This window comes from Zootoca vivipara, chromosome 6, assembly GCF_965207765.1.
Source record: "Zootoca vivipara chromosome 6, rZooViv2.hap1.1, whole genome shotgun sequence".
Lineage (NCBI taxonomy): Eukaryota > Metazoa > Chordata > Lepidosauria > Squamata > Lacertidae > Zootoca > Zootoca vivipara.
This window is the reverse complement of record NC_142589.1, coordinates 35,750,785-35,763,407: the sequence shown is the minus strand read 5'-3', so window position 1 is coordinate 35,763,407 and position 12,623 is coordinate 35,750,785.

Here is a 12,623-nt window from a genome sequence, read left to right as displayed (position 1 = left end):
ATATGGATTAAAGATAAATCTTGCTCATTATCCTGTTTATAAATCCAATCCCTGAGAATCTTTTAACTCCAGGGAATACAAAAATATCTGTTGTCGTGGGTTTTTTTTAACCTACCAGGTCTTGAACTATCATGGCCCAGCCACCCTTCTTCCATTGTTCCTCCAGGCAGAGTCTAGGCAAGAGATCCTCTGGCATATCCAGGACCCTTTCATAGTATGAAAAAGCAACCATCTCCACCATGGCTTTTACAGACACCATGCCTGTCTTTGTCCTAAGGAAGACAGCTGGGGTACCCAGAGGTACTGCCAGCAGATATCTTAGGAACTTATTCTGGCACACTTCCAGGTCTTTCAGGCTAATTATGATTCACCCCCCAAATCTCAAAACCATACTGTATATGAGCTACTGCTTTCCCAACATAAACTTTTAGGGCTGGGATGACCAGCCTGCCACCTTCAGAAAAGAAAAACTTCAGTATAGCATTTCCCAGTAGTTTTTAATTATGGTACAGTACATGACCACCACATATGGTAAAAGGATCCCTCTGCTGTCTTACATTCCCAGCAATTGCCCTTTATTGATTTTGACATTCTTGCTAGTCTATTTGGGGTCAGATACCACCTATTCAGCATCTTCATAAATTTTTATTTTAGTGTGTAGCATGCTGTAAACCTTATATTTACTTTGTAGAATGTAAGATCTTATCACAATCCACAGGGCCTGGATCCGCTAGCCTTGCAAACAAAGAAACAGTCCATTGCAGGAAGAGGGCTATTCCTGTTCACATGGTTAAATGCACCTTGTACACAGAGAGTGTTATGCAATTCATGCGCAGCAGCACACTCAGTTTTGGTTCTTAACCCTTTCCGCTTGAGGTGAATTTATGTATCGTTCAAAGGAAACTTTGAAACTCAGAGAGAAATGAACAGGAAACAGTTCTTTTTGCTCCGAGTCCTCTGTTGTGTACTAAAATTGTACTATGTTCCATTCTGGGCTTTAAACATTTGGCATCAAGAGCTTGCATGTCTGCCATGCTGCCTGGTTTATGCACTAAGTGAGGCAGGGAACCCCAGTGGCCTGAAGACCTTGCTGCTCTTTCTGCCTTTGAACACAAGGCTTATTGTGGCTAAATCTTAGTCACATTCAGTAAAAAAGCCAATCAGACTTCTGTAGCTTCAAGCTATTTTGGTAAACTTGGTGGTGGGGACTTACGGTACCTGAGATGGTTGTTATTCACCTGCTAACCAATGGAATTTTATCCATCTCTTGTCCTCTATGTGCACCTGTCACTGCAGCTGCCTCCTCCGTGCCTGGCTGCCCCCTTTGCTGCTGCCTCCTCTTCTGCTTGCCCTCTGTGACCACTGCCTCCTCCCTGCCCAGGCACCTCTTTGATGGCCAGCCAGAGAGGTGGCTGCACATAGTTATTCACATAAACTGCTGAATAATGAGTACTGACAGGAGCCAAGAGAAAGTAGCCAGTTTTTATAATAGCAAAGGTGGAAATCATAGGGCCACAATCGTGGCCTGTGTTAAGGGTGAGTTGGGTGAATCTGGCCTTATATTGAGAAATTTGAGAATGTTGGATTAGGTTTTGTATCGTGCAGTTAGAAAACCATTCACTGTATTGATTTGAAACTTGGCAGTGTAGGAGAGGAAGGTTTGAGAATTTCCTCCATGGGATAATTTCAAGATCATTGTGAGGCAGGTGGAGCTGGACTCAATGAATATGAGAAACCTGTAATCCAGGCATCCCCAAACTGTGGCCCTCCAGATGTTTTGGCCTACAACTCCCATAATCCCTAGCTAACAGGACCAGTGGTCGGGGAAGATGGGAATTGTAGTCCAAAACATCTGGAGGGCCGAAGTTTGGGGATGCCTGCTGTAACCCTTCAGATGTTGTGGGGTTACAATTCCCATAATCCCCGGCCATTGGCCATACTGGTTGGAGCTGCTGGGAGGTGGAGCCCAGCAACTTCTGGACTATATGATTTATCAGTTTCATTCCACTACCTGCTAGATTCATCTTCCTCTTCCTCAACTTTAGCTTCCCCCCATGTATGGTATTAGGCTGCCTTGCAAGCAAATTTCCATTCTTTGGATAGCAACCAATTTAATGCAACCAGCTCCGTAATGGGAGTTTGATCTTCAGGGTGGGTCTTATGATAGTTCCCATCATACTAACTCAAAGAGACATTTCAGTCTCAAAAGATATTATTAATAGTGGGTATTTCCAATGGTGAAACCAGGTGATTGGGGTTGGTGGGTGGTGGTGGTTTCTAAACATGAGTCATTTGATGATTGTTTATAAAGTGAAAACATGAAGTTGAAAGCTCCAGACCTGGTGGCCACTTCCCAAATCCCATCCTCATCTAATAAGAGACACCTAAAAAAGCATCAAAAATTAAAAGTGGTGGGATGTTCTCTGTACACTTTTCAGCGAAAGGGGAAGTGTGCAGGAGAGAAAGTTTCAGATAGCTTGCTCCAAGTGGTCACCCCACCTTACCTCCTAGACTTGACATGGAACAAAGAGCTTGGGGTCAATGGGACAGTGTGTGTTGAGGGATGACACTTAGTCCGCCTCCATGTTGCAGCCCCTGGAGTTAATACATGGAGGGGTCATTTGGAAACCCAATACCTCCTCCTATGGCTTCTGGCAGGTGCCATCTGCTGTCTGGACCATGTGTTAGGAACCAAATCATTGCAACACCAATACTGCGGTTCCTGTGGTTAGGAGGGTGGTCAGAACCCAGTGCAGGTGCCATGGGAGGAAAAACCCAAGTTAGAGAACTCAAAGTTCTAATGGAGAAACCAACCACCCCAACATACGGCACAGATGCACTAGCAGAAGGGAACTCTTGCGCAAGCATGCCAGGTGTTTGACACCATGGGCTTCCTTTGACTGGAGGGCACCCCGCTTACAAAAACTGGGCCTGAAGGATGCTTGCAATGGTCTCTCCATTCTTTATATAGGCTGTTCCAACAAATCTAATTATTTAATAGCCACTTCCACATTTTCACTGGCTGGTGGTATCAACACCTTTGACACTTCCCTAGATATGTTTCAACCACACATAAACCGTCCACCTTTTCCCTTTTTGGGCAGATGGACGAGTGTTTAAAAACAGCTTCTTTCTCTCTTCCCCCACCCTTGTAACTATCCATTCCCCCCCCCCCAACTTTCCATTTGGGGTGTGTGTTGTACTGAAATAACTAGGCACAGGGAAAGTGGTTAAATTTCATTTAAAAGATTTTGAGAAAAAAACCTGAGAGCTCAGTTGGCACAGTATTTATATAGTTGGTATTTGCTTGGGTAGATGGGGAGCACAGCTGGATCAGAGCAAAGGCGCAGCTAGCCCAGCATCCTGTTTCGGACTGGGACCAACCACCTGAAGCTTCCAGAAAGTGTGCAAGGAGGGCATGAAGTCAATAGCCAGCTGCTGCTGTTTCCCCCTCAGAACTGCAGTCTAGATCAGGCTCCCCCAGCATGGTACCCTCCAGATGTTCCTGGGACTCCAGCTCCCATCTGTCCCAGAAAGCATGACCAATGGTCGGAGGCAATGTGAGTCGCAATCCAACAACATGTGGAGGCCATGAATAACAGGAGAAGCTCACATGGTGCTTTCCAGGTGGCCACCAATTTGGATGGCTTTAAAAGCAGGTTGGACAAATTCGTGGAGGAGAAAGCTATTGATGGCTATTAACATGATGGCTATGCTCTGCCTCTATGGTCAGAGGCAGTGATGCTTCTGAAGGACAGTTGCTGGAAACCACAGGAGGGGGAGAGCATTCTTTGCTTGGGTCCTGTTTGCCAGTTTCCCACAGGCATCTGTGGGAAGAGGATACTGAACATTGGCATTGGCGTTCTTTTGTGTTTTGGATTTGAACTCCCATCAGCTTCCATGAGCATCATGATGGGTGTTTTAAAAGGGGATTAGGAGAATTCATAGAGGATAAGTTTATCCACGGCTGCTAGCATGATTGCTAAATATTAGCAGTATGCATTTTAATATCAGAAGCTGATATTGCTTCTACAACAGCAGGGGTGGGCTAATGTCTGCAGGTCCTGATTGTGACCTCTTCACAGGACTGCTGCAAGATCTATCTACTGTAGCATACTTCAGTGGTCAACCAAATAGTATATGGTTCTCCTTTATTGCTGGTTTCCCCCCCCCCTTTATACAGGGGATGTGCTAGGTGTACATAGGCACACCATAATGTTCCAGGGTGCTGGGGATCAAGGGAGGTAGGCAGAGAGAGATGCGAGCAGAAGAAAAGGGCTGGAATGGATGTGGAATAGAGATGCAGCTTCTGCCTGTGTCTGTCTCTGGAAACAGTGGTGGGGTGATTGGCTCCAGTGGTGGCAGTATGGAAGAAGGAAGGACTCCCTTAGCTGCAGACTGTACATCCATTCTAGTCTTTTTCTTCTGCCCGTGTCTGTTTCTGTCTTGTGGCTTTGTCTCTGTCCACCTTTTGTGGAGAGAGACCTCTGGGGATGAAGGGATGCTTTTGTGGTGTGCAAGCAAGGAGGAGTTGGAGAAGGGTCTTTAATTCTTCAGGGGAAAAAACATTCTGTTCTGACTTCTTGACCACAGTTGTCTTGTTAGATTTGCTTCTTTACCTCTTCCTTCTTTGCTTGTCTTGTCATTCCCCCCTTTAGCTGTCCTTCATTGAAACAAACAAACAAACAAACAAACAATCCCTTGGTGTGCACACCCTAATGCAGTGGTTCCCTAAGGGTGTGGCGTACCCCATTGGTGTGGCAAGTGTGGTGGGAAGAGTCAATAACAATCAAAGAAACACTTGAAAATTTCAGTGTAGTACAGTGGTATCTCGAGTTACAAATGCCTCAGGTTACAAACTGCGCTAACCTGGAAGAGTTGAGAACTTTGCCCCAGGATGAGAACAGAAATCGTGTGCTGGCGGCGCAGCAGCAGCAAGAGGCCCCGTTAGCGAAAGCACGCCTCTAGTTAAGAACAGTTTCAGGTTAAGAACGGACCTGCAGAATGAATTAAGTTGGTAACTAGAGGTACCACTGTATACTATAGTATTGCCCTGTTTCTCCGAAAATAAGCCATACCCTGAAAATAAGCCACCGTGGGTTTTTTTAAAGGAAAAATAAATATAAGACGGTGTCTTATTTTTGGAGAAACACGGTAATATCAAAATAATTTCTTTTGGATATACAACTAGAAACAGTATCCATGCCTTCTTCAGAAGCATTGGCTATTTTTATACAGTTCTTCACAGGGGTGCCAATAAAATATTGAATAAAATATTGGGGGGCGGCTATCCTGCATAATCAATCACGGCGGGTTGCACCCACACCATTTGAATGGCAAGGCCCATTATCTTTGGGGCCCCCCTCAAATATTTTATTGGGCAGGGGTCGGAGGTTATTGTGAGCAGGGCTTTTCAACTCTGAGAAATACTGTATGAAAGATCAGAAAAGATAAAGAAGATAAAAGTATGTTTGTCTCAAATTAGATCTAATATGAAATAGATTACCTAGCAAAAGCAAACTCACACCCAGTGTTTCTTTTCTAGAAAAATAGGTGCTGGTACTCACCATGAAATTGTTACAGTAAGTTCCACACTTTTTAACAGAGAGGGAGAGAGAGAGAGAGAGAGAGAGAGAGAGAGAGAGAGAGAGAGAGAGAGAGAGAGAGAGAGAGAGATGCTGGTACTGTGTACCCCCTGAAAAAAAAGCACTGTTCATACCTCTCATTGAATTTGTATACATACTTAAGGTGCATATGTAACAGGCTCATTTATAATTTTGGGAATGATTCTTGTTCTTATGTAACTTCATAGTTTTATACTTTCTGGATGTCCCGTGAACATATTACAAAGTAGTTGTGTTCTATGTTATAAATCAAGCACTGCTAGGAGTTGTTTCTTTTGTTTTCCTATGATTTCTTATCGAGAAAATAATTCAGTGTGGCCAACGCAAAAAAATTGTTCCTGAAAGTGTGGCCCAGAGAAAAGGGTTTGAGGACCACTGCCCTAATGAAATGAAATGTGCTATTACTGTATCTATTACTGGCATTTCAAAGCATCCCTTTTTCTCTTTCTCCATTGCTTGTTTATGGTGCAATGCAGCAACATTGCTCAATACAGCAGTCTCTCTACTTATGCATGAATACACCAGTCAAGTTACAAAATGGAGGACACTGCAGGGTGGAACTCTAGAGATGCAGAAGACCTGGGGATATGAACAGATAGCTCTAGAAAGTTGCTGTATTTGTTCTTACCTTCCCTTTTCCAGAAGTTCCCAGGGTGAGTTACAGCATATAAAAGCACAATACAATTAAAACAAACAAAACACAGAAATCCTACCCATAACCCCTCAAAACACATGTCGCATTACAAGGAGAACACAAAAACCAGTTCTTCAATTTTCAAAGGCAAGGATATAGACTTAGAGATGCATCTTTAGCCACAGGCAGAAGCTACAAAAGAGATGTTCTCAGGTGGTAGGGAGGGAGTTCTGCATTTCTTGGGGGCCATCACTGAGAAGGCCCTCTCATGAGCTCCTGGACTATTTCAAGTGGAGTTAAATATCAAAGGTAAAGGGACCCCTCACCATTAGGTCCAGTCGTGACCGACTCTGGGGTTGCGGCACTCATCTCGTGTTATTGGCCGAGGGAGCCGGCATACAGCTTCCAGGTCATGTGGCCAGCATGACTAAACTGCTTCTGGCAAACCAGAGCAGCACACGGAAACGCCATTTACCTTCCTTCTGTAGCGTACCAATTTATCTACTTGCACTTTGATGTGCTTTCGAACTGTTAGGTTGGCAGGAGCTGGGACCGAGTAACGGGAGCTCACCCCGTCACGGGGATTCAAACCGCTGACCTTCTGATCAGCAAGCCCTAGGTTTAACCCACAGCGCCACCCGCATCCCTTAATTATCATTAAGGAGCCTTAAATCCAAGAACATTATTTAAACAAGCTTTATTTAACTCTTAACTCTCGCTGACCCCCCTGCTCTGTCTCTATAGCAGGCATAGGCAAACTCGGCCCTCCAGATGTTTTGGGACTACAACTCCCATCATCCCTGACCACTGGTCCTGTTAGCCTGGGATGATGGGAGTTGTAGTCCCAAAACATCTGGAGGGCCGAGTTTGCCTATGCCTGCTCTATCACTTCCTGGTAGCTGTTCCCTTAACCTGTGCCTTCTCCTCTGTCACTAAGTTTCTCTCCATGATTACTGTCCTTACCCTCTTACTTAGTTCCACTTGGACCTCTCCCCAATTCCCCCCACTCAGTGGTACAATACCTCTGAACTTGGAGGTTTTTATTTATACCTGGTGGCTAATAGCTCTATCCTCCATTAGTGTATAGTACCCTGCAAACCATCTAAGCTTAGTGAGTTATCATCACCACGTCTTATTATGAAAGGAATTTAATGTAGTGGAGAAGATTGTCCATCAATGCAAGTATTTCTGCTTCCTCTCCTCCCCTGGTAGGCTATTCTGGAGGCTCTCCTGTCTCTCCAGGGTGGATTTTGGGGGTGCATGAGGGGGGACTTTGGGGAGCCCCACTGTATTAGGGAGACTGCGTTTGCTGCCTTCCACTAGCAGAATGAGGTAGTTGAAGCTGGCTCTATATGTTTTTGTTAAGGATTTTATTTTTACTTCAATCTTCTTCCAATCAGTTTTATTGGATTGGATGACCTTGAGTGTTAGAAGAGATGGGGAAAAGTTTGTTGATTAGGAAGAAGGAAGAAATTAGGTTTAATTTGTATTTTAAGGTGATCTAGCCAATTCACACTTACTGAACCAATGTGTGAACTGAAACACAGCTACCCTTCAAAATTCACACATCTGCAGATCTCTTGATGCAGTTTCCCACAAAAATAATGTGCATCTCAGGGAACTTTGTGCATAAAAATGCACCCAGTCATGAAAATAACACACAGAAGTGCACTATATTAAGGAAAAATAGCTTTCACAAATGTATGTATACTAAAATGCTGATAAGATATTGTGGTTTGTTTGTTTTTTAAGAAGAAAATGCAACCCATTGTGGGACTATGGACAACTGGGCATAAGACTGGAAAAATGAGAAACCAAAATTGACATATTTGCCTATCCCTGCTCTTAATCCACTTTCTCTACATCAGACATCATTTTATACTTTTTGTTTTTAGCTTTGTTGTTGTTTAGTCGTTTAGTCGTGTCCGACTCTTCGTGACCCCATGGACCAGAGCACGCCAGGCACTCCTGTCTTCCACTGCCTCCCGCAGTTTGGTCAAACTCATGTTGGTAGCTTCGAGAACACTGTCCAACCATCTCATCCTCTGTCGTCCCCTTCTCCCAGTGCCCTCAATCTTTCCCAACATCAGGGTCTTTTCCAAGGATTCTTCTCTTCTCATGAGGTGGCCAAAGTATTGGAGCCTCAGCTTCACGATCTGTCCTTCCAGGGAGCACTCAGGGCTGATTTCCTTAAGAATGGATAGGTTTGATCTTCTTGCAGTCCATGGGACTCTCAAGAGTCTCCTCCAGCACCATAATTCAAAAGCATCAATTCTTCGGCGATCAGCCTTCTTTATGGTCCAGCTCTCACTTCCATACATCACTACTGGGAAAACCATAGCTTTAACTATACGGACCTTTGTCGGCAAGGTGATGTCTCTGCTTTTTAAGATGCTGTCTAGGTTTGTCATTGCTTTTCTCCCAAGAAGCAGGCGTCTTTTAATTTCGTGACTGCTGTCACCATCTGCAGTGATCAAGGAGCCCAAGAAGGTAAAATCTCTCACTGCCTCCATTTCTTCCCCTTCTATTTGCCAGGAGGTGATGGGACCAGTGGCCATGATCTTGGTTTTTTTGATGTTGAGCTTCAGACCATATTTTGCGCTCTCCTCTTTCACCCTCATTAAAAGGTTCTTTAATTCCTCCTCGCTTTCTGCCATCAAGGTTGTTTTTAGCTAAAAAGTCCCAAATGCTGATTCAAAACTTTAGCACAAGTACTTGAATGCCCAAGGTTTTAAAATGAATGTGATGAACATGCTGTCGCTCAAAATTTGTGCAGTGTAGAAATATCTCCTGTTTATAAAACTGAGACGGGGGGAACCCCACCCATATCAACCCCTTGGGAAATAGCTGGTTATCATTAAAGTAAGGTGACAGCAGGAAGCAGCAGACAGAAGTGTGACAAGGTGGGGGCAACCCAGGCGTGGTTCTGCTTGAAAGGGCAGAGTACCTAAATTTCCTTTGTGGTTCTTTTGATTATTGTTTCTGAGCATCGTTCCCAACAAAGGCTGATGGCAAAGATCTACATCCAATGAAGTTGTTCTCACAGCAATGGCTTGTAGTCAACTAAGTCCTACCCTGGTGTAGACTCATTGAAATGAATGAACTTAAGTCAGTCATGCCTATTAACTCCAGTGTGTCTACTTTGCATAGGATTAGCTTTGGATGCCACCCAGAGCATTTAAAAGCATTGGGCAGAATTCAACTAAGCTGTTGCATGTGCGGAATGAGGTCTGCTCAGACAATGGGACTTTCCTCCCCTTTCCTCCTGCTGGAGCCCCTAAATATGCTCTGGTGGTTTGGGGGGAAACCCAGAAAAGGCTTAGGGGGTGCAGGGGTGGAAAGAGAGGGGGAAGTTTCACTGGTGCGAGAGGACCTCATTTTCCCCCCATGCTCATCTCCTACTTAGCACTATGTTGAACTCTACCCCTTTATTTATTTTATTGTACAAGATTTATACACTGCTTGATTGTAATAAAACAAAACAACAACAATGTTAAAACCATAAATTAAATAAAGTACAGTGGTACCTCGCAAGATGAATTTTTCGCAAGACGAATGCGTCTTGCAATCTGATGGTGACTCGCAAGATGAATTCGTTGCGAAAAAATCGTCTTGCGAATCGTGGTTTCCCATAGGAATGCACTGAAATTTAATCAATGCGTTCCTATGGGCAAAAAAAGAAATTTCAATGCATTCCTATGGGAAACCGTGATTCGCAAGACAATTTTTTTGCAAAACAAATTGACTCGTGGAACGAATTAAATTCGTCTTGCGAGGCACCACTGTATTTGAAAACATTTGAATGACAAGTAAAATCAGCAATATGTAGAAAGAGATTAAAATGCATGCCATATCTCAGTAGGGTTGGCTACACAAAAATGTTTTCAGCAGGTGTTGAAGGGAGAACAAAAGATGGGTCTGGCTGGTTCAGGCCAAAGGAGGCTTATCTAGTCCAGCACTGTGCTCTCACAGTGGTTGACCAGACGCCCATGGGAAGTTGCTTAAGTATACTGATGTCAGTGACTTTACTCGCTGTATGATTTAGCTGGATAGAAACCAAATATCTCTGCACTGCTCTGTAATGATCCCTGTAGTGAACACTGCGATCCTGCGGCATGTTTGAACTCTGCAAGTGATTGATGGATGTTATTAGCGTGAGTGTCATAGAGAGTCACACTTTGCAAAAAAGGAAGGATGGGTGTTTTTTTTTTTTTTAAAGTTATGCAGTCCTTGAAATAAAGAGCTTAAAATACTTTATGACTGTTTGTGGGGATATTATGAAAGAAGACATCTTGGTAGAAAAGGATGTGCGCCAGAAAAGGAATTAAAATAACTGATTTAGTGCAACCCACAGACAATTAAGGGTAAATAATAATATTTAGCCTTGTATGCACAGAAACATAGAAATGTGTCTTAGACCATGCCAGGCACTGGTTCATCTAGCTCAGTATTGCCCACACTGGCCAGCAGCAACTCTTCAGGTTTTCAGACAGGAGACATTCCTGGCTGTACCTGGATATGCTAGGATTGAACCTGCAACCTTCTGCATGCAAAGCAGATTTTCTACAACTGAGCTGTAGCCCTTGTTCAGGTATGGTTGTGTCTTGAAATAAGGAGTGTGTTCCAGTACTAACATCATAGGCATCTGCCTTATACCAGATTGTCTATCTATTGTTATTCTTTCTTTATTCAATTTTTGTCCTGCCCTTCCTCCTAGAGGAACCAGGGGTTGCAAACACATCAATTTTATTCAGATGTAGATATAGACAGTTGAAAGCACAAATGAAAGAAAGTACTTCTTCATGCAGTTCATAGTTAAACTGTGGAACTCACTCCCACAGGAAGCAGTGGTGAGCACCAACTTAGATGGCTTTAAAAGAGGTTTAGACAGTTTCATGGAGGACAGAGCTATCAACAGCTACAGGCCATGGTGGCTATGCTCAGCCAGCGGCAGTAATGCTTCTGAATACCTGTTGCTCTTATGCAGGGGTCAGCAAACTTTTTCAGCAGGGGGCCGAACAATATATATATATATATATATATATATATATATATATATATATATATATATATATATATATATTGGGGGGGGGGGAAATGAACGAATTCCTATGCCCCACAAATAACCCAGAGATGCATTTTGAATAAATCAGGTCCTCCCTAACAAGAGGGCATGTGTTGCAGTATGACCTGGCAACTAGACCCTGTGTTGTGGGTGGGAACATTTGGATGGCCACAACACCCTATTGGAGGTCCCTCGATGCTGGGTGCAATCAGACCAATGGGATGCCAGCAAATTTGTATCGAGGGACCTCTATTTAAGCCCATGCACGTGTCCCTGAGCTTCCTCTTTTGGGCCAGTGCATCGGAACACCCGCCCACCTCTCCATATATTTAGGGCTTGCACGCATGACTTTGCTATGCCGTCATGCATCGTCTGTCGTTGGGCACGGCAGGAATTTCCCCACTTGGGTGATTGGCTGGTGCCATTTGGGTTTCGCCTGCCATGTAGCAAATCGTCACAACTTGTAAGGTTGCAGATAGGCTCTGGTTCAGGTGATGGGGTGGCAGAGCAGTCTGGCCATCCCTATGCCATGGGTATTCTGTTAAAGGAATCCTGGGGCTCTTGGTTGGTCTTCTCTGAGAGGGGTTGTGCCCGGAGCCAGAGTCCAGGGGGACATTTGGCTGGTGGACTGGCTTGACCCCGCCTTTCACTATGCCGGGTGTTTACTGTATCTTCTTTGGTGATCACTCATAGCTGAGTAAGATTGTCTTCCATAAGCATGATTTTAACAATGGGTCCGTAAGTGACTGTGGAGGCCAATTCTGGATCCACATGTCCTTCCATAGTGGGGACATTGGTTTCCGGGTGGGAGTTGATCACGGTGTGGATTTGCCAAGCGTGCCTTCCTCTTAGCATGTTTCTCCCTTGCGTCCTGAGATCGAGTTTCTTCAAAGCCCATGACACCTTTGGTAAAGGCTGTTCTCCAACTGGAGCGCTTGCAGGCCAGTGTTTCCCAGTTGTCAGTGTTTATACTACATTTTTTTAAAGATTTGCCTTGAGACAGTCTTTAAACCTCTTTTGTCAACCACCAGCATTACGCTTTCCATTTTTAAGTTTGGAATAGAGTAGTTGCTTACCTAAGGCTGACCTATGGTGTGCCCTGGGTCAGCGCTGCCTGCAAGGGTGCAGGGAGCTAGTCGAATCAGAGCCTATGTAATCACTCACTTGATTGTAATCAATAAAGTTGTGGCATAAATTCTGCCAAAAACCAAACCAAAATTTTGAGTCTCGTCTGAATTTATTTGGGGAAGGTTAAAGGGTCTACACACGCAAAAGAACACATTCTACTCGTGTAAAAACA